General features: G+C 41.0%; 1 long non-coding RNA gene across 1 annotated transcript; it reads right to left on the reverse strand.

The window, feature by feature from the left end:
- Window positions 1-1,987: 1,987 nt before the first annotated feature.
- LOC149868614 (uncharacterized) lies at window positions 1,988-23,386 on the reverse strand. Its single transcript, XR_016441294.1, has 3 exons — window positions 22,615-23,386; window positions 4,169-4,228; window positions 1,988-3,386 (listed from the first exon to the last, which is right to left on the reverse strand). It is a non-coding gene; the product is annotated as an uncharacterized LOC149868614 (long non-coding RNA).
- Window positions 23,387-23,480: the final 94 nt, after the last annotated feature.

Below are 23,480 nucleotides of genomic sequence, written 5' to 3' on the forward strand. Positions count from 1 at the left end.
AATAATAACCATAACATTGCAAAATGTGATCCATGTGCCTGATATATATTTATAAAAATGTGTAAGGCTCTGAGGATTTTATATTGTACAAATAAGATAATAGCAACCATAAAGTTAATGTTGTCTCCAATAACTGTTACAAGTCCAATCACAAAGAACTGGGGTTCTTTGACCTGTGCTTTCCAGATGGTCAGACTAGATTGCTATAATGTTCTTTGATGGCCTTTAGACTTCTGAATGACTCTGGGAAACACTGGAGGAATAGCCATAATAAGGATATGGGCTTGAGTTTGAAAAGCATCTCTACTCAGCAAAGCACTTAAAAACACCATGTTTTATAGAAAACTCCTGTCTCTATTACAATGAAGCCAAATGATATGTTAATACCACTTTTCTGGAGCTCCCATTTTTACACATGCAAGCGTCGCAGTATCAGGCACTTTGAAAAGTGTCTGGCACTGCAACGCTTACAGTTGCATAAGTGGCAAAACGCATATCAGCACTGAGAAAATGGTAGCAGCATGCTTTTGAATTAAAACACATCGAAAGTGCTTTCATTCAAAAGCGCACTGCCCCATTTGGTGTACACTGATGTGCATTTATCCGCATATACAATGCATGCAATGCAACGCAGTGTGCATCAGCTCAAGTGCAGTGCAGACTCGGTTAATCAAGTCTTGCTCCGAAGTGGCAAATCTCCAGCGCATCGCAGGACCAAAAAGTATGTGTATAAATATAAATGCGTTTAGACTAACTCCAAGTGTATCCTTCCCATGCACTTGCTCTGTGTATGCCAAACTCAGAGATGAGGTGAAGAAGCTGCCCAGAGGGCCCCCCACTTGTTGCTTTCAAATGTATGAATGTTCAAAAGTGGCATGCCCAATGGGATTAAATCTACAAGTGATTTAGCAGCACAGGACTGGAAAGGGCCACTTTGGACATCAAGTTCAGTCTCCTGCAATTACAGACAATTAAAAATGTTGACTTCATAAGAACATCACTCCAGCCCCTCCCACTCCTAGTGCCACAAAGCAGCCCTAATACCCTTTAGCAAACATAGGGTCCTTAGTACAAACAAAACAGAGCCTCAGAAAAACTACTGTATGCCACAGAAAAAGAGCAGAAGAGCTCTACCCTGTGGCCCCTGAAAATAGACTGCAATAATAGTGTAACAGCACTGCATAACACATTCAGGTCAGTTACATTTAGATTAAAATATGAATTCAACAGCAGTGTAAAAAAATTACTATTCTTATAAAGAGACCCAGCACAAAGCCTGTCACTGTAACTTCATTGGAAAGTTTTATAGACATTTAATTACCTTCCCTTTGGGGAGCAGTCTGGCTTGACTAGACCAAAAGAAGGCTAAAAAAAGCAACAATAAAAGGGAAAAAATAAAAGGATAAGCAAAACGTGGAATAAGAGGAGGTAGGAAAATTGGCAGAGGCAGCCAAACAAGGGTAAGGAAAAAAATAGGTGAGAGAAATTTGCAGGGCAGCGCATAGGAAAAAGAATCAGCTAGCTTTATGGTTATGGTATGCACAAGGAACCCCAAATATCTGGGCTCGGTTTTATCACAACCTTGTTGTGTGGCCTTAGGAAAGTTATTGCAACCCTGTTAAAAGGTATTTAAGCACCTAACTCCTGTTGAAATCAGTAGGAATGAGACCCCCTAAAAAGCCCTGAAAAGCTGGGTGCTTTTTCTATAAAGAATCAAAAAACAGTATTTCCCTTCACCACAGGGATGTCATGAAGACAAATGCATAACTACTCAGAAAATTACTCAGATGCTTAGTAATTGGGACTTTATAAGTATTCTGATGGTCAAAACAAAACCTGATAGGCAATCTTGGCCAAAATGGTACCTGTGGTTATCAAGAGATGTGCTATTTATTTTCAAAATCTTCAAATACCAGTAATATCAATGGAAACACAGACAAGGAAGGTTATATAATAATTCATCAGCAAACTGCTCTAGTATGAAAAAATGCTTTAATTTATATAAACAAATTGAAATACATTCGTAATCTTTAAAACATCCACTGATATAAATCTTAAGGACTGTATTCCCTCAGAGAACATTTTCTTTCACAGTTGTTATCCAGCTGGAGACCTTTAGTTCTGATTTAATCAAAAACTTCACAAGGTTTATCAAAGACAAGCTTCTATATCTATCCAAGAAATACCCAGTCTAGCTAAGTACTGCAAAGAAATATTGCGAAAATTAGGTTTTATTATTTTAAAGCAGAATTTATTTTTCTTGCTTTCTGGCTGCTATTGAAGCAGTTCTTTATATACAGAATTAATTAATTAAACTACAACTGCTCCATTTCTCACCCTTTCTGGGCTAGCCATTAGGAACTAAACCAGTAGATAAGCCTGAACCCTGCAATTTTATTCATGGTGAAAACCCTGCTCCACTGAGAGAGCAACATTAACAGAGTTCATGCAAGCAAAAGGCTCTGTGCCTGTAGCTATGATTATAGGTTTGGGGCCCTTTCTATAATAAGTGTACAGTGTCCACCACCTATTTGAATTACACTGGGTGTAACACGTGATACTAATAACTGGTGATTCTATTAAGTTGTGGCAAAGTAAAGGGAGCAAAACATAAAGCCTGTGCAGATGCTCAACAGTCACTGGTCGTATAGTAATCTAACTGTGCAGCAAATAGGCATATGCGTTGACTTGTTTTTAATAGTCATGGAGGGAAAAAAAGGTTTGCATGCATAGATGTGGATACCTGTAAGTGACTGAATTTGTTAACTGAGATTCTAATAAAAGATAGGATATGTCTGCAGTACAATGCTTTCAGCATTTGGTTCCTGGAGTTTGGATGCTATTTTGCAGTTGATTCTATTTAGCAAGATTCTGCAAGCCAGGGGACAATCTTGAACAGTCTCAAATACTAGTTACTCTTATGTTGGAGCTCCTGTGGCAGTTTCCCAGGTGGTGAAGTTTCTTCAGGTTGTTTCTTTTTATTTTTCCTTCATTCTGATCTGAAATATCCTTTTCCTCTGTAACACTGGTCTTCTATTCAGGTGTATTTTTTCAACCTGAGATGTACTCAAGCCAAAGTCTTCTGCTGATTTCCATTCAGCTTAAACATGAGTGTTCCTGATGCTTAGCCCTCATGGGGATTCCTTTCACTTGCATCAGGATCCTAAAGCCATTCACTTGAATTCTCTTGAGGCTTTGATCTCATTGCTCTACTGGCTTGTAATCCATGTTTCAGCAGCAAGGTTATGAGCACATTTTGAGATGTTGCAAAAGCTGTCAGAATGATCAGGAACAGTTTTACGCTTCATGGAAAATTACTGATGTTTACAGAGTGTTACAGAGCTATCAGGTTTTGGCACAAGAAGGCTTCTCATCCAAATTTTTATCTAGGATAAAATAGAGTGTTTTTGAATTCAGTACAGCTATTCAGTGAATGACACAGGAAGATACTTACCCATCTTTAAGAAGGCCCATTCTCTTCACTCAGGAAGGAAGAGACTTTAAGAACCAACTTCCAAAATGTGGGACATGTAATTACATACACACAAATGTGCATGTAACTTATCATTGGATTACTGTGACCATATATGCAAATCAGTTGTTCATAGAAACCTTTTGTGCACCTTGTTGACCATTCACAATCAGTGCTCCAACTGCTCAACAGTTTTTGCCAGTACCACCGTATATAGCTAATTTTGAAAAGAAGGCCCAGAGCATTTGCAGAACTTTTCAGCAGTGATTTTGTTCAAAAGGTTCCTAAAACCATTGTTAGTCATGGCTAAAGAATCAATAAATATTCCCAAAAGAACACTGTGATAGAATTCTGTAATTGTAGTAAACCTAACATGTAATATCAAATCTTTTGCACCCTTTCTAGTGACAAAATATGCTTTTACAGGCAAGGTTGCTATCAATGTTTTTTTTCTGTACGACAAGATAGTCCTGTAGCAAACATTAGGAATGTTCATGAACTTTTTATCATAACATTATAATTATACATAGTGACACCATGTCATTAAGCCACAATGCAACATCATTCATTATACATTGACACAATATCTCACACTGGGAAGCTGAAGTGTTGTCATATTAAGATGTTCCTGAAAAAAATAAAGGACACTTTGATTGTCCTGTAAGTTACTGTAGACTTAAATGATCAGGGACATACCTGTGGAGACCAGAACTCTCTTATTAATCGTGAAATATATGGCAGGTTTTCATTGGAATTCTGTTGGGAAAAGGGTACAATGTCATTTGACTCCGGTAGTTTATGGCTTGTGCTTTCAACATGACCTTGATGTTAAGACCTATAATTATTAAGCATAGCGACAACAAACATAATTTTGTTGACTGTCATCTTCATTGTAAAATACAATAACCTAAAGCTGGAAATGTTTGATGTTAAGTTTGACCATTGTTTTATTGCAGAAAACACATTTGCTTTACAATATCAACATTAATCTTAGGCCTTGTACTCTAATAATTAGAAATGAGCCTGAACCACAAACTCTAATCAAGGTCTAGAACTCAGGGTTGTTCTGACGACCCGTTTACACAACCTATTATAAAACAGCAGCCAACAATTATATTTAGATTTCAATCAAGACCTTCCCAAAGTTCAGGAATCTTTCAATCAACAATCAAGTTAGTGTCTATCTCTAGTAATACTGCCAAGTTTTGTAAGAACTACTGTACAGCTTTTATAAGAACATCCTTACTAAGTCTTCCATGCTGCAACATACAGAACAACCTGGTCTAACAAATGCACTTAAGTATATGTTAAAGTCAAGCTCATACTTACATGCTTTGCTAGACTGGGGCCAAAAAGCTCAGCCCCCCACAGCATCATGCCCAAAATAAATAGGAGTTAAGGAAGCAGCTGGCCTCTGCTTTGTGGGCTTTCGTGTGGAATTGACTCACAGGTACCTTAAACTAACTGAAAAATTGTTTTATGTATACAGGCATTTAAGAAGCTTTGAATCAATGCTGTTCTGTTTGGTTATTATGTTACATTCTTTTGTGTTGCAGACATTTTTCTAGGACATTTTGTCCCACAGGCTTCATTAGTCTATTTTTTCCTCTGATTGCATAACTTTAGCCAGGAAGTTAACTCTCTTTCAGACTAGTTCCACATAATCCTATTTACTTTCATAATTTCATATGCTGGTATGCAAATGCATTACTCATTACCATAAACTGGGTGATCATCTTCAATCTAAGCAAAACTATTTTAATTTTTGTAGATAATAGTTCACTAGACACTGTGAACTGTAATATTATGGCATCAGACAGCAAAATGTTCACGTCTAGCTGAAGGATTACAGTGACAACAGACCTAGGTATGGCTAGGATTTTCAAAAGGTTCTGTGGAAGTTAGGCACCCTCTTCTCATTAGCTTTCAACAGCACCTTAGACTCCTTTGAAAAGACAGTCTGTCTTATTATATCGTAAGGCAAGCCCTAAACAACTTTCATACTAGTTGAGCAAGTAGGATCACACTGTGTTAATAAACAGGTTAATGCCATGCTGATGAGCTCTGTATTCAGCAATAGCCCAGTCAATTCATGTCCTCACTTCAAATGAGAAAGGCTATCATTAGGGGACAGCCACCATCATACTTCCATGAACACAAACCTCCAGTGTACACAGGGACAACCACCAGCAGCCATGTTTTGCACAGGCATAGCTTGTCTCTGGTTGAAACCAGGATGAGCTGCACCGGTGAAAATAGTGACTTGCTGAGTCTTTTCCTATCAAGATTAGTGGTTTGTACTATGGCAAGTATACCAGTGGCTGTACCTAGGACAAATTCCCAGTGAAGAGCAGACCTAATTGTAAAATATAGAGCAAAGAGCCTGATTCAGCACAGGGCTGCTTCAGTTTTATGCCAGTGTAATTCTACTGAAATTCCTGGCACTCAGTCTACGCCTGGCAAAATGCAACAGAAGGACAGACCTTATATGTTTATATTAGGATTTTGCTTTGCATTTGATTCAAAATACACCCAGCCCTAATTTTGTCTTTTTGTTTGGGAAAAAAAATGTATTTAAAGATGCATTGGGGAAATGTTGAATTTGATCCCAGTTCTTAGATGCATCAAAAATGCAAGCCAAGCCAAATACCAAGCATTTTTCATCCTAAACAAATACAAATGAAACAGAACTCCTCTTGCTTTCAGAGCACCCTGCTCCCAAGCTCCTAAAGTACCAAACCTGAATATGAACGAAACCCCGGGGGGGGGCAAACGGGCTTATGTCATACCTTTTCCCTACATTGTATTGTACCTCTGACACAGGGAAAGTGCAAGAATCACAGCCTCATTCTAACTCATGGCACATTACATAGGTGCCATGAGTTAGAGCCCCTCCCCCACCAGCACCCAACCAACAGACATTGGCTAGTTGGGGTGGGGCTGGAGCCTGCCTGCACCAGCCCTGGCAATCGGTTTAATTTTTTGCATGAATGGCCGTTTTAAAAGCACTCTACAGCCATACACGTGTGCTAAGTCAGAGCTGTAGAGTGCTTTCAGGGGCCCGATTGCATGAAAAACATCACTTGTGTAAGTATCCCAAGCATCGTGTAGCTCATATGAAGAAGTGGAAGATCATGGACAAAATGTTTCCCTTAGAAAGAACCAGTTTTTATTTCTTTACTTGGTCCTCCATGTTGAACCAAGAAATACAGACACATAAAAATAAGGACTTCTGTGCACAATGTAGATGAGATTCTTAACAGACCATTGGGGAAAACCCTGTTCTTTTTAATGAAGCTGTGACTACTGACATACCTGAGGACATGCGCCTGTATTCAGTGTCATATTCCACATGTTAGAACTGTCATAATAAAGTGTTTCTGTTGTGTTTTTAAACTATTTTTCATGGTAACAATGAAAAATGAATTTAGAAATAACAGTCTTTTAAGACTGGAATTGTCTTTACTTCCTCTCAGTCTGAGGGCATTTTTTTGTAGTTTCTCCCTTTACTTTTTATATCTTTTTTTCCCACCATGCCATATATTTGATTAAATGTAGTTTGGATGTTTTTTATATAGTTAAATGCCAGAAAAAAAGTGTAGCACTGTCTTTTATTCTCAAACAATCCAAAACTGTATTTAACAACTGAAAGTTGGCATGCTCAGCAATTTTCTATGAAGGCTACACATGCTTTGCCAAGTTAAAGCAGAGATATTTGGTGTTGGCTGAGGCATCTATCACTGCAAACTGAATACTAGGCATGTATAGTGTAGCATTTTCAGTTTCATGTTCTCTTGTCAAGGGACTAGAGAGGACAGGTGACTGCTTTCTCTAACAGATTGAGCATTATACCTCAGATTGTTTTATGCCTGACGTCAAGATAAGCAGAAGAGTCAGGGGAGGGGGGGAATTTTAGACAGAAGTCTTAAGGAGGGAAAGCAGACATCCCTCTTTCCATCAATTACAGTGTATTAGACTAGAAATTTTAACAGAATTACAGTAATTTTGAAAAGGCACTGCAAAGTCCTTTATATTTTTAACTTGATTTTTTAAAGGTTATAATGAGATACAGAACCAAAGCAAAACCTTGGATCCAAACACCCCACAACTTTGGACAAGTGAGATCTACATCCAAACTTCCAGAGTTTGCCCCCTGCCCTATAATGGATGAGAGAAAAACCCAAGCTTTACAATAAAGCTCAGTAGCTCCCATGGAGGAAAACGTCCTCTTAACATTACTATTCAGCATTTACAGAGCACTAGCGACATTAACTAATCATAGTTACAACCCCCCATATCAGGCCAATGGAGAAAGTAAAACAGAAAGAAGCAGTTTCCCTGAAGCTACGCAATGAATCAGCAACAGACCCAAGATTAGCATTCAGTGTCTCCTGACTCTCAGCTCTTTGCTGTTCCCCCAGACCACATTGCCATTCAACACCAGCTCAAAAACTTCCACCCCCTTGGAAATTTAGACAACATTGAAGTCAATGGAGCTATGATAATTTCCACTAGTCAAGGACATGGGCCATTGACCTGAAAGGTTGTCATGTGTTTAAAAATGCACAAATTTACTTAAAAATGAAGGATTAGAATCCTTTCCTTTCCCCTTCACCCATTCATCACTTTGTCACTAATAAATGTTAAGAAATATTTCATGGATTTTATAGACATTAGGACTGGAAGGGACCTCGGAAGATCATCAAGTCCAACCCCCTGCCCAAGGGACCTATAAAAAATAAATATTTTTGTTTCCATCCTATGCCATCCAGCAGCAATAATGAACTTACCTACCAATAAAGTTGGCACAATTGCAAACAAGGCACTTTGCCAAAAAGAGTGTTGTGCAAACAAGAAAAGAAACTGAAAATTCTGAGTTGTCTTTAAACACCTTCCAACCATGGGGAGAACCATGGTGAGGAGCCACTTCAGTGCAGGGTGACTATATGTCCCATTTTAGCTGGGACAGTCCCAGATTTCAGAGGCTGGTCCCAGCTGGCTGTTGGGAATATAATAGGTGTCCTGGAAACACAGGGGCATAGGGCACAGTCTGGCCAGGAGTTGGAGTAACGTAGAGTGCTTTGCAGAAGGGCCAGCAGGCATCACTGCCTGTTGGCATGCAGCCCTGCCCTCCACCTACCAACTTATGAGAATGGGGGTTGGGGGCAGTGTCCCATATTTCTGGGATTTCCATATGGTCAGCCTACTTCAGTGCCACTGGGGAGAGAGATACAGGCCGCAGCTACATGAGACGCTGACTGCGCAGTTGCTACTGAAGTCATTTAGTACTTCTATACACAAATACTAAATGACTGGGCAGTAACTGGAGTTACTGCACAGTAGCATCCCCGAATAGCTTTCTGATGACACTGACTGTACCGTAGATAATCACTACTGCGCAGTAGCATCATGTCACACTTCATGCCACATGACACTACTTGTTGTAGTAACAAGCTACTGCACAGTAGTAATGAGCTACTGAACAGTCAGCATCTTGTGTAGCCGTGACCACAGATGAGGAAAAGTGACAGCTCTTTCTCCTGGCCATGTCTTTTCTCTGTGCCACAGAAGTCATAGTAAAATGATGGGCTTGAACCTCAGCTAGAATAAATCAGCCCAGCTTCATTTACTTCAAAGAAGCTGCATGACTTCTGGAACACACAGCACCACTTCTGCCATCTTTTGCAAGCAGAATTCCTGTTAACTTCAACCATGAAGATTTGTAGGATGAGGCTGAAGATATGAAATTCAGAAGGATTTTCATGGCAGGACAAATGTGAGTGGGAAAAGAAAATATTTGCACAAAGCGCCTTTGCAGTCATTTTTCAGTTCTACCCCTGCTATTATCAAAGCACAGTGGCTGAGTAAGAGTGCTCTCTCCCCAAATGGCTTGAAGTGGCAGTGAAATCATAGTTCTGTGCTTACTCCATCCGTCTATTGACATGGAGATGATTGTGAGTCACAGGTTCAACACTGTGACTTGACTTCTCTGTGACAGTCTGGAAAGTTCTCGTTTTTCCCAGAGCATCACTAAACGATGTTTGATATTAAAGCAAATGCTAATTCCTGGAATACATGATGCTGGCTGGCCCTCTTGATTTTAATCCCCTTGTTTGTGTTACACTTAAATCTGAAAGAAAGAAACAGATGTATAACTACTACCTGGATTTATAGCTTCTTATGAAGCTAAAAATTTTGTCTTTTTCTCATAAATGCATCTAGTTCATGTGGACCCAGAGCAGGTACTTAGGTTAGAGCTACACTATGGATGTAACTATATAGGCCAGGGGTGTCAAAGTTATGGCCAGCTTCTGGTGCTAGCCCCACATTGGACAACTCTAGGATCCCCCTCACATGCCAGATCCAGCATCCACAGTGTCCAACCCAGCCGATCTGAGACTGTGCCACACATGGAGCCTGCTCCAACCAAGCCAGCGCAGGCTCCATGTGCAGCACAGGTTCTGGAGCAAGCACTGCATGTAGCGCAGTCCTGGACCATGCCTGATCTGGCATGCAGGGGTGGGGGTGAGGGTGAGCAGGGGGCATCTGAGACCCCGATCTGGCCCATGGGGCCAACCCAGTGCCACTCATCCAGCCTATGGAGGGGTCCAAGGCCACTTATCCAGATGAACTTGACAGTCCTAATACAAGCAAACTCTCCCAGTGCAGATGCAGCTTGTAAATCTAAAGTGCTCTAAGTAGTATAGCTTATGACAGTGGCCCAAGCAAAATAAGCTAATATTGGCAAAATTGCTTTTACTAGGTACATGAGAGCATTTGCTGGTGTAAGAATATCATAAATAAATCACTTTTCTCCACCGATATTGCAATACCAGCATCATTTCTAGTGTAAATCTGGTCTTAAAATAAACTTTCAGTTTAAGTATTTAAATTACTCATTTTAGGTATTTAAATTTATTATATGATATTTATAAGCACTTCAGGCATTTTTGCCATACTAGGTCTCTGAAACTGGCAGAGGGACGATCCTGCCTTGAGCATGGGGTGGGATTAGATGACCTCATTAGGTCCACTCCAACCCTACTTTCCTATAGTCCTACAATCCTGAATATCTGGCCCAAAGTAATGCAGCCTTCCCTTGGTGCTGATTTTCAGCCAGTACCCAAAGAGTTCATTCTATTCACTGCTGAGTGGCAGATACACAATGTAAGAAAACCCTTAATTTCTTTGCTCAGTTGTTCCTTTCCTGTAGTTTTCAGCATGACTCCACTGACACCAGTTTCCAAGAGATTCTAAGAACTGTGAGTGGCAAAGGAAACAGTACCCAAAGTGTCTTAAAAAGTTTTCTAATGATATTGGGGAAGCCAGAAGCACTGGCTAGTAAATGCCTTCTGTAGATGTGTATGTGGAAGCATTGTCACTTGCTTGGAGCCTTGTAAAAAACCCTGTTGTTTTGAAGCAAGGTTTTTAAATATGCCTAAGGAAGTGTGATGCCCAACTCCTATTAGGAGAATTTAGCACTTAACTCTCTTAGGGTTGTTTTTTTTTTAGTCTTGCCTTTGAACACTGTAAGTTAGACTGGAGATCAGGACCATGACTGACGATTACAGAGCTATCTTACCTGCTAAGTAAGGATAAATGAACTATCATGCTAATCCTCTACAGTACCTTTAGTGTAAATAACAAGGAGGGAAGGGATTTGGTTGCAGTGGTCCAAGGGGTGTACTGCAGTAATGAAAGGAAACTCAGTAAAGGAAATTTTAGGGTGACTATCAGGAAATATGCCCTTAGTTTAAGGTTCACTAGACTATGCAAGTCTTCCAAGGGAAATGCAGGCAACCCCATCTGTTGAGTCACTGGGAACATCTACACAATTACCATGGAATTGCCTAATTAGCTTCACAATAAATGTCTCAGAGTTACACATGTGCCTTTATTAGTCCATAGGAAACCGATAGCAGGTTAGCACTTCGAAATACAAGTACTATCCTTCTTCAGAGTGTTATCATGTGCAGTAACACATATGTAGACACTGGCCCAGCTAGGTGGGGCACAAGGGGCATTTATACACATACTGTTCTATCCCATAACGCGCCAGAGATCCACTGCAATTAATTGAGTCTGCCTCACTCGTGAGCTAAGGTGAACTGTGCTGCGCCACGTACGGTTGTGTAAGTGGCAAAATGTGCGTCAGCATGCAGAAAATGGTAGTGGTGTGCTTTTGAACTAAAGCACCTCCAATGTGTTTTAGTTCAAAAACATGCTGCCACCATTTTCTCTGCACTGATGTGCATTTCACCACTTATATAACTGCAAGCATTGCAGCACTGGACGCTATGGCACTTGCACATGTAAAAATACCCAAGGATCCTTTAGTGCAGGGGCTGCCTGCTGGCTGACCTGGGCCTCCTGTCAGTCAGGGCTGCTCTGACCCAGCTCAACATGCTGTGGTCCCAGGCACTCAGGAGTAATAAACTCCAACACCACATGTGCCAGAGTTTATTGCTGCACATTAATATGCATGCGTAGATGACCCACTGAAAACTGCATAACAGTAATACAATAAATTGGAGAATATGCTACTAGAAACAATCCAGAACTGACAGAATACACTGCCCTAATGAAATGTTTCTCTTTGTATGGACCTAAACTGCAGTCCTTACTCAAGCAAAACTTCCATGGTATTCAGCTGGGAAGCTCTGCACGTACTGGAATTCAGGACTGGTTCTTAAGAGTGAATGGCATCATGAAGCCACCTTTCTGGCTGGCCAATATAGAAAAGAGTGGTTGCAATTATATTGAGACTGTTAAAAAATCTGGCCCTAGACATTGGTGATGGACTCAGCTTTTGATGCTGTGATGTTGCCATTTCTTTCCTATTGGCCTTTGCTTGTGATAAATTGGCCCTAGAGATCCAGGCCAGTCACTTCAGGCTGGAAAAAGGGGCTGGTCTCCTGATATTAGCAAATCCTATTAGTCTCTTTTTTCAAACCATTTGGAGACAAGCTATCAGAAATTCTGCTTGGCTTCATCAGTCAACAAAGGTGGCCACTCAGGCACCAAGAATGGGACCTGAAAGATAATGAGCAAAAGTTCTCTTCAGATCTACAGCTGGGAAAGAAAGGAAGGAAGAAAGAAGCTGGGGGAATAAAATAGGAAAAAAAGAACATTTGCAAAGAAAACGTTGAATGGAACTGATAACAGAGACACAAGAAAGGTAGTTTGAGAAGAGGTGGGAAGAAAAGTGCATTGTTTAAAACACAAAGATTTACCAGGATAAGGTTACACTGATTAATCAGCCTCCACCCATATTTAAAGTGTGGTGCTGAGTGTTCTGTGCTTGCTCTTGGTTTTCCATTTCAAACATGATCAGTGCAGGAGCATCCAAAGACAGTCTCCATATCTGCCAGCACTACATGTTCAGCATGGAACTATCCAATTTAGAATTTTTAAACTAGACAGAACCACATCGGACCTCATGCATGACAAAGATCATGAGTTTGCACCAAATGGCTCCTTTATTAAGCCCATAATATTTGGTTTAGCCACAGCATCTTCATCTTTAAAGCCTGCAGTCGTGATTTAAAGACTTAATGTGATGGAAGCTGCACTACATCCCTATGTTGCCCCAATTGTTAATTCTCCTCATTCTTATAAATCTGTGCCTTGTTTCTTGTTATTCACTTTTGACTCCAGCCATTGGATCTTGTTATGTTTTTGTCTGCTAAGTTAAAGATCCCATTATCCTCTCAGAAATCTTCTTCCCATCTTCTTCCTGACTGGGATCAAGTGACCTCTTAACATTCTCTTTGTTAATAAACTTGATACATTCTGCTTCTTTAGTCTCTAGCAGAATTTCCCAGACAGGAACTTAAACAATTCTGAGAATGATTCAGGAGATTTAAAAAAATGCACCTCATTCCCCCAAAGCTGCAAGGCTGAAAGAGGAGCCAAAACTAGCGGTAACTTATTTTGCCAATGAAGTTAGCAGATACAGCTCTGCATATGCACAGAGAGCAGATTTATGGAGTGAGAAGGTGCCACTGACGATTGATAAATCTTCTTGGAAGTTTTCGTTCTCAGCAAACCCAAGCAGTTCATTTAAATTAACTCCTTGACCAGAATCCAAGAACTGACACATTTGTGACATGCCATGCTGTATCCACCAGTTGAGAGGTTTTGTAACACAAGAGTGCAACACAATGTAGAAAAATTTATCTATGGATGGAAGCATTCTTTGGCAATCAGGCTTCAGTCTGACAATAAAGTCACAGATTCAGCTGACAATGAGTGTTTGTTTGCTCATGGGACTCTGGCTTCTGAAATTATTAACTGGGGTGAGTGTCCCACTGTATCTTATTTGATTCTTTTTGGTCTTGATTTGTTATGTTCTTGGAAATACATGCATTACAAAGAGGTTCATACTAATTAATATAAATCCATTGTGAAACTATTTAGCAATAGATCAATAGATATTTTTAAGTTAATCTATTTGCATCTATGCCAGTATATTACATGTATATTAAACATACATATCTATTAATGTTGCAAAATCAATTCCTCAAAAATGAGGAAATGCCAGAATGAAGGTTGTCTGTACAACCTTAATTTGAATCCCTTGTGCAAGTGCACTGAAATAGCAGTTAAATACATGTCAACATGTTATTTTTCCCCCTGGACTTCTAATAATTCAACACACAGGATGGGTGATGCTCACCTAAACAGCAAATTTTATTTTCAGTTCAATATTCTGTTTTCTCTTCATTGTTCATTGTGTAGCTCCTAGGCCTTAGTGACCAAACACTATTCATAGCCTGAGTACAGGGTACAGAATTACTGATTTCCCCATTTTTATTCTATAAAGGTGATATTGCTATCCACATGTAACAGAGATTGTAATCAGAAGTGTCCATTAATTTTAGGTGGTTAACTTGAGATGCCTATGAACTTATTTTTTCAGGGTATTTAGCATTTTATAGCACTTCCAGTAAGGGAAATTTGAACTCCTGAGTCTCCTGCCTAATAGGCATGAAGGGAAAAAAATCTCAGGCCTGTTGTCATACATGGCAAAACAACCATTGTGTTCAGTAAGGTTGGGATTTTACTCCATGATGCCAAAATCTGTCTTTAGTAAAAGCATCAGTGAAGAATATGCAGGATCCATATCTAGGATTCTAAAGTCATTTTCATATTGCTCTAATTAAGTGATCATGTCTGTGCAAGGGGATGTTATCTTAGGATAATGGTCTCCTGCTGCTACACAAATGTTGAGGCAGAGCTGGAGGCATTTATGGAAAAAATGCTGGAGCATGATATTTACTTTCAAAGCAGGAGGCATCGATCCTCTCCCTATGTTCTGTTTCAGAGACTTTGTTTCCATACAGATGATCAGAATATTTATCTAATAATTTCCTGGGCTGGATGTTGGTGCAGCAAGGTAACAGATGTTTGCCATACATCTATTGACCTGCAGCACAGTGATTAGTTTAGAAAGATGTATTATGTGATTCAGTCAGTCAGAACAGTTTATCCATAAATGTGTGTACAGGGAAAGATGGCAGTGGCTAGAGGGGGGAAGGACCTGCTTTTTTACTAAATAAGTGTCCCTTCAGCATCCCATTAATTCACATTGATTTACCTTAGCATACTTTTCATTAACAATCAGAACTTTACTGTTTACTCCTTGCTTTCTCTTTATATGAATAGAAGAGCTTCACATATGCAAGCATGATGCATTTTTCTTGGGCCAGGACAGAGTGACAGGCCTTGAGAAGTCCAAGTAGTTGATGGGAAATTTTCCCTGGGGAGACCTAATGCATCGATTTCTGCATAATTAAAGTTGGCATTGACAGATACGTTTCTGATGCACATATATGCAAAGAATCTTCAAACTGTGTTCCAAATGTTAAGTGAAGTCTTTCCTGAAGCTGCTGGCAAATCCAAATAAAGGCTGGTGCCTTTCCTCCTCCTCCTCCTCCTCCTCCTCCTGCTGCCGCTGCCGCTGCCGCTGCTGCTCAGAATTTGGCCAAGCAACAAAAAAAATTTAATAAATGAAATCAATCAGTATCATTTCTCGTTTTCAGAACTGTGTGGACAACAGTGTAACAAAATGGATTTCCTGCTGATGCTACTTGGGGAAGCTGTAAGAAACAACACAGCATGGCAATAGAGCTACTAAAAGGAGGGGAAGCCTTAAAAAGAAGAGCTCAGGGGGAAAAAAGAAAATAGTAGAGCCATCTTCTACGCAGCCTTTTTGCAACAACCTAGGAATCTGGGAGAGGGGAACAATAGTGGAAATCCTCTCTCACCTCAGACAGGAGCTTTTGCTGCAGAAGAGAGAAGTAAGAAGCTACTTTTCCTTCCAGAAACTATACAGTAGGCAGTGTTTAAAACATTCTAGATGGTAAATCTGGGGGGGGCACCCACAGAAGCCACCGATGGAGGTGGCCCTGTCACGTGGGGCACCAGCCCTACCAACAGCATCAGTGTCAGCTGTCGGGGGCACTGGCCCCATCAGAGGGGGCACGTGAACCCCCGAGTACCCCCTACCAGTCGCCTATGGAAGCAGGGCTACAGAAAGTCACTCTTCTCAAAATCACAACACTGTTCCTTTTCCTAACAGCTAAGAAGGGTGATGAAGCTTTTCACCAGCGTACAACCTACAGTTCAACCCCTCATATTTTATATCTGCTACTGGTTGGTAGGATTAGACTTCCAGCAAATTTACCAGCTGGAAATTTGTCAGGCTCTGCTGTTTTCTCTGATTACTCCATCAGCTCAGGGAAAGCATAACAAATGGCCTAACAAAAAGGGGACTTATGATAAAACATCTTGACGTTGTTTTTCTTTGTCCCAAATTAATCACTTTATGATTTTCTTTATAGTTCATATATTGTTAGTTTATAGCACTGCCCCAGCCTTTGAACTCAGCTATTCCTGTACTTTAACAATGATTTAATAGACATGAATCCCAGATGGGGACCTGTACAAACAAAGAGTAAGTAACAATTATATCTTTTAAATGTTCTTTGAGTATTTTTAAGACAGTGGTGAGAATGATTAAAACAAAAAAGCCACTGTTTGAGGTGGTTCCCTGGATGGTTCGAAAAAGAAATACATTTTTGCATGAGGAAAATCCACTGCCCAATACCTAGCTGAGCAACTTATGGGTCCTGGGAATCTGCAGGGGGAAGATGTTAAAGTTTCTTCTTTCCTCAACCTGAAAAGCAACAAGAGACCACTGGCTGGAGTAACCTCCATCATTCTAACCCCCAATTACAGCCAGTGAGAACCAAAGGATCTCAGTGTCTCTGGATTTGGGTGCCTAATCATAAGCACTCAAGTATAAAACAGTCAGCTTAGGTGACTTAACCAAAGCCACATAGGAGTTGGTGGCAGAGCTCAGATTTGTCCCATGTTCCAGGTCCACAGTACATTGTGGGCCTCGTTGCCCACCTACTTGGCCTCCCATTCTTGTGCTTAGTGTTCATGTTAGCTGCTCAGCCAAAAGTGTGGCTTGTAGCCTCAGATGATCCTTGAGCCAACAATGATAGCCTGAGTGGCACTGCACCCCACAAATAGCTTAGGGTCTTCCCATAGGTCCTACGGCTGTGATTTATCCTCTAAAAGCCAACCCTAATCAAGTTTGAGACAGCTGTGGAAATATCAGGGTCCAGATTTCAATACTAACAACCAATCTGTATTGTTTCTAGTTACAAAGCCATCTTCTCCAGGAAAAGCACTTGACATTCACTTCTAAAAATGCTCAGTTTCTCTTCTATATTCCCGGCAATCTCCAAAATTAGGAAGGGCTTTTGTCCACAGGATGTGCAATATGCAAAGGATGGGTCAGCTTTCCTTTCTTTGAGCAAACTCTTCCCTACTACTTCTTCAGGTGCAGTGCTGCTACAGGTCAACAGCCTCCTACAAAACATCATTAAAAGACACCCCCCACACACACACACTCCCTCAGCAAGACACTGAGGGCTGTTATGTAGTAAGAGCTGGTAAATGTGAAATCACAGATGAAAGTGGTGGTGGTGGTGATGGACAGTATACTCAGTGGCTGTAAGTGGCATATAAGACAGTATACTTAGTGGCTATCAGCAAAAATAAGACATGCAGCATTTTCTGACTGCAATGTCATTTCAAGTGGAGGGTTTTCCTTTAAGAACCATGAAGAGCTGGAGTTGGGACACTGTGTCTTCAGTGTAATTCCATTAAACTTGGTACTTTACCCCATAAGGTCTGGAATATAAATCAGTGACAAGACTCCTACTGTAACAAGGAGTTCTTTAATACAGGGTTTTAAGTTCTTACATTCATGTGAATATTACTAAAATGGCCTCAGGATCTTCTGTAATCACAGTTCAGGACAAATGCCTTTTCCCTTTATCATTCTATTTAAAAACAATAGGATTTTAAGGAAGAGCAGTTTGTGCTATGAATTGTTTAATTAATTAAAAGGTGATCTTCATGAAGGGGGTGTAGTGGCAAAGCAGCTAAGGTGTCTCACTTTTAGAGAAATGTAAGTTCAAGCTCTGCTTTGGACCTGTGGCAGAGGCTGCCCCTAAGTTCACCCAGCTATACATGGATGGATGGTCATTAGGGTGACCCAAGAGTCAAAGGCAGCTGGATGTGATGCTGGCCATGTCACTCCTTTGTGTGCCACTGGCTAAACTGGGGTGACTTAACCATATTAGGCTCAGGTGGCTCTTTCTTAAACAGCTATATACACCCTTTCTGAGCAATAACATATGGACTTGTATGTATGAACTTGTCACCTGCTAGCACAAGTACTTGCCAGTGCTGGAAATAAGCCTCTGCCTTTACATGCACAAATAATGGAGGATCCTTTGAGAAAGTGACCTTTTGATTATATTTAATATTCCACAGCAGTCATCTAAAAACAAACTGGGACTTTATTTATATGAAAAAGCCACACTCTCAAAAGAAAAAAGCAATGATAAACAGAATTCAGCTGCACTTTATAAAGAGAGCAAAAGAAAATATTCAGTTAACATAAACTCAGCAACAGATCCATCACATTTCAGATTTCCCCAGGCACTAGCTCATAGGCCAATTTTGCATTCAAGATTGTGGCAATTCTCTCATCCACCTCATAATGCGTTGGAAGGGAGGCAGAAGAGAATAAATCCTCATCCCTGCATTTCCCCATACTGTGTGCATCTCGTGTATCCAAACTTTCCAGCTGCTAGTTGCTTCTCAGACCTTCCCTCTAAGTCTTGTCTTCAGTGAATGTCACTTCATTTGGGTTCTGCAGGGTTTAAGGCCCACATATCAACTGCCCTGTAAACCTAGTACAGCTGCCCTTCTCCCCCAACTGCCTCCTTAGAGGCAAAATCTTACATGACTTAAGTCTATGGATTGTTTTTGTCATTAATTTAAATTACAGCAAAATTGGACCTGCCAAGAATTTCCTCCCTGTTCTTAACCCATTTATATTTGTGCTATTCGGGGATTAGGGCTTCATTATTTCAGGCATTGTAAAACAAAGCAGTGGTCCAGCCCCAAGCACTCTAGAGCACAGACTCAAAGAAGCTAGAAATGCATCCTGGCGAACTACCTCAACAGCCCCTCAATGCAGTCTGTCTTAATGTCTGCAGTGCCTAATTCTTGCAGTTCCTATCCAAGACAATTAAATTAAGGAAGATAAATCACATTATGGCTCCAGAGAGGCAACAGTTTGAAAAACCATTTTAAAAAGCCATTTAAAACAAATGCATTAGCTTGATCTCTTTCCAGTGAAACCCTCCTTCCCATACCTGCACTTTTTCATTTTCCCCATCCCCTTTCCTGTTCTAAGTTTGCAGGGTTTTGCCTTTCCTCACGAACTAAATGCCCGATCTCCACTAGAAAAACTAACCGTTGCTGACAAGGGAATTCAGCACCAGTTCAGGTTAACCTGGTTTAAATGCAAGTGAAGACTGGGATAAACCACATCCTATGGTCCCCTGTTTTCTGAAAGGTGTTCTATCCAGCTCCACACCTGCTGTCAAAACACGCTAGTGAGATTCTGATGAATGCACTGTTGATACCAGTTGTCAGCAATGGGTAATTTTTTGAGAGTAGATTAAGCCTAAAATGGGTGAAAGACTCTCACTTCGGAGCCAAACCAATGTTGTTCTTGAAATGACTTAGCACATAATCACAGAGCAAATGACTGAAGGCACTTCATCTCTTTTCCAAAGGAATAAATGTACTGCCTCAACAATGTTGCCACACTGTTAGTGGTACAGCATGAATCTAAGCAGACACAGGAGAACCTGGGAAGATGCCACGACATGTCCAGATGCAACAGAAGCACAAATTCTTGCAATGCTTTATGTGAATTAAGCAACCCCAAAGTCAAATTTGAGCTGTACAGAAGCATCCTGTGCTCAGACATGCTGAATAGTGGAAGGAAAGTTTTAGAATGGGCTAGGATGGCCTAAGCAGACATAATAACCTAAGACTGGATTGCAAGAATGACAGGCCTATATAACAAAGGACAATGTAGATAATATTAGAAATGAAAAAAAAAAACAGTAAATGTGTTTGTTTAATTTTTGCATTTCTCCCATTTTAGGAAATGAAATACTTTTCACTTTTGTTTATATTCAAGTTCTCAAACTTTGGATTGCAAATACTGAAGCAGAGAGGTGTTCTTAAAAGAAATAATAAACCTGGGGTTTTTTTTACTGATTTGTTCAATTTGTAAAAACCTGGCACTGGGTTTTGGGGGTGGGATTCTCAAGAGGACTCAGCAGTAATCTGATTCTTCTCCATTGAACTCAATGCCAGGAATGAGTACTTCCAAAACTCAGCTTTACAAAATTTAACTTGTGGAGCAAATTTCAGTTGACAGTGAACCTTCAGTGTTCATGTTTATGATACTCTGAGTTACCAAGCAGCAATGCACCAATCTGATATCCATGAAAGCAGCAGAAGAACCTATATTAATTCAAACTATTATTCTTGTCATCCTGAAGTCAGGAGAATTGTCCTTTCCAGTTCAAAGGGATCAGATCATTCATCTGTGCTTGAAGTTTCTATCTTGTAGTTTTAAGAAGGAATTCAATTTTAATTTTTGCCTAGAGTCACTTCCAATATCAAATGATATTTAAGTACTAAAATGTACTATTTGGTTTAGAAATATAAACAAATGTGCATGTACATATATAGGGAAAAAAGATAAAGAAGTATTTGACAAATACACAAAAAGACATATAAGTATTTCATCCCTTTTACAGGAAAAAATAGAGAGGCCTGGAAACAATTTATGTTTCCTTTCATGAATTTTCCTACAGATTGAAATAGAAGGGAGAGAAGTGTTTTCTATAATTGTTTTAAACAGGGAGAAGAACCTAATGCGATCCCCCTCAGTTAGCATATTAATTATATTGTATCTTGTCTGAGAGAAACTTCAGTGCTGAAGAGAACAAAATAAGGGAGATCTCATGGCCTAAACAAAGTAATTTAAACAAAGCATTGTAAATGGGGTGTAGGGCAACAAACCAGCAAAAAACCTTGCTATGATAGAGATGCACCTATCTCTCTATATAAAATATTTAGACAACCTCCTTAATGTTTTACTACCTTTCACATCTCCACATTAATCCTTTTCATATTGATAGTTCCCAAACACATCCTATACCAAGACACGGACTTTGTGCAGAGAAAATCCATTTTCTAGCGCCAAAGATATTAATAATTAACGTATATACTGTGAAACTGGCAATACCAGTTTGTTAAAATAAAGGCTGAGCATTTTATTATTATTTTAGAATTTAATTTAGTCATCACAGGTTACTCAGGCTCATGTTTATAAATTATACAGGGCAGGGACTTAACTCTGCTGGATCGACCTGTTTTGGAATAATGACTGTACAAATAGGGAGGTTCATAACCTTGTTTGAATATCTGGCCAACCTTGAAAGAAGATGATTTACAAGATTGACAAACCCTCATCATTTCAAGAATCTGTGTCTGAGAACAAGATTTCCCTCTGCAACACAAACAGCAGAGCAACTTGGTAATGCACTGCTAGAAGTGGTAACTTTGGTTTATCTAAGAATCATACTTACAAAAGGTAAGAGAAAACTCTACCAGTAGGGCACAGCTTCTAGGGAAAAAATTAGTTACACGCTGCACAAAAATATGAGTATCTTAAAACTACCTAAGTCATCACTAGCCACACTATAGCACACTCTAGGTTTGCCTTCTGGCATGTGCTTTTGGAAAATCCCAGTCCCATTTTAGAAGCACATAACTAGGGTCACCTGAGCGTCAAGCATAATTTTAAAGAGCTTTAAAAATTTCACCTGGCACATAAGCGATTTTGGAGAACAGATCCCGCTGAAATCAGAAGACTTACATTCCTGTACCACTTTGATCCTTTTGAAAATCTCAGCAAGACTACTTTCCAAGACTACTGCTGCCAATCACCAATATTATATAAGGCAGTACCTTTTTTGTAATTACTTGACATAAAGGTAGCCAAATTATTTCCTGGCACTTTAAAGTAACAGACAAAGCAATTAATGAGAGTTATGTGATCTCATGCCACAGACAGAAGAACGGGTCAGAATGAAGCTGAAACCCCTGGAATTTTACAGCACAGCATTTCTGGTCTCATTTCTGATAAAATGTCTCCAGAAATCAAAGACGTGTCCAGAGCAACTGTTGCCAGCTGTAAAATGACAGAGCAAATAAAAACACTGGGCTGTATATATTTGTGCGTGGAATAGCTTTTGCGTGCTACTTCCCAAGTCTGCTCTTTGATTCTTGTGCCAGTTCATTGGGAGGGAACAGAGCAGAAAGAATTTTGAAGACAAAAAGTCAACTCTACTGCCACTTCCATATCGAAAGGTTTTCACTATATCACAGTGTTTCCCTGCAATTATGTACAAGTCACTTTTTACTTAGCATCTAGATAATAGCTTTCCTCTGTGAAAGAGAAAAAGACCCATGCAAAACCAAGGTACGCCAGTAGTGCCATGATGGCAAGCTCGATGCACTCGAGGTTGTTGACTGTGCAGCAGCGGTAGGGAAAGGACATCTGCGCAGGCAACAGTGCAGAAACAGGTAGTGTCACGACCGAACACGCGGAAGCCCATGCAGAAGAGCAAGTTATCGACCCCGGTGAAGACAAAGAAGTGTGTCTTTGATTTCTACCACACCTGCAATTTTCAGTCTCTGAAGTTAACCTTCCAGACATGAACTGACGCCGAACTGTGGTCCTGAGCCTGCAGGCAGGGCGGTCCAGTGACTCCACGATGCCGCAGAGCGGTGCCAAGCACTGGCTGAGGAAGTTTGGTGATGGACCTGTGATCAGCGTCAGCGACAGCAGTGAGGCCCTGGAGGGCAGCAGGGAATTGGCTTCTAGAGCAGGAAGAGAAGCAGGAGCCCGCGTTATTCCTAGGAGAGGAGGCTTCCAGCAAAATAAAGCTGAAGGGGCAACAAGCACCAGGCAGTAAGGGGCAGGAGACTTCTCCAGCCAGGACTCAGTTTAAAAGCCGGTGTTAGGTGGCAGTGGTGCTGCACTGGGACAGGGCTGGCCCGGCCTCAAGTGCCTCTGGGGCGGGGGTCGCACTTCCCCGCTGTGGCTCTGAGAGCGGGGGCAAAGCCCTCGGACACTAGCCCCGTCCCCGGGCCTGGGCCGCCGCTGCTCCGTGGCTCGAGCCTCAGTTCCCGCTTCCCCGCCCGGCGACCGACATGGGGTGCCGGGGGGGGCTCTGACGTCACTCGCTCCGCACTGGACGCGGGGCCCTTTGCCCAAAAGGGGGGATCCCCTCCCCCCGCTCAGGTGCGCGAGTCCCTACGGCGCTGGGGGGGAGCCCCTCCCCCTCCCTCCCCGCGCCTCGCGGGCTCCTCCTGGCTGGCGTCACCGGCGCGCGCTGCCAGCCAGCTGCTCGGGCCTGCGTCACGGCCCGTCACGGCCCATCCCTGCCCCCCCCCCACGTGTGGCCCGACAGTTTGTTTTCGCGGTCGCCGTGGCGACGGGAGGGGGGCGGGGCCGAGCCTGAAGTGATAAAAGGGGCAGCGG

The sequence above is a fragment of the Crocodylus siamensis genome, chromosome 3 (assembly GCF_052110815.1).
Source record: "Crocodylus siamensis isolate JL-2025a chromosome 3, ASM5211081v1, whole genome shotgun sequence".
Taxonomy (NCBI): domain Eukaryota; kingdom Metazoa; phylum Chordata; order Crocodylia; family Crocodylidae; genus Crocodylus; species Crocodylus siamensis.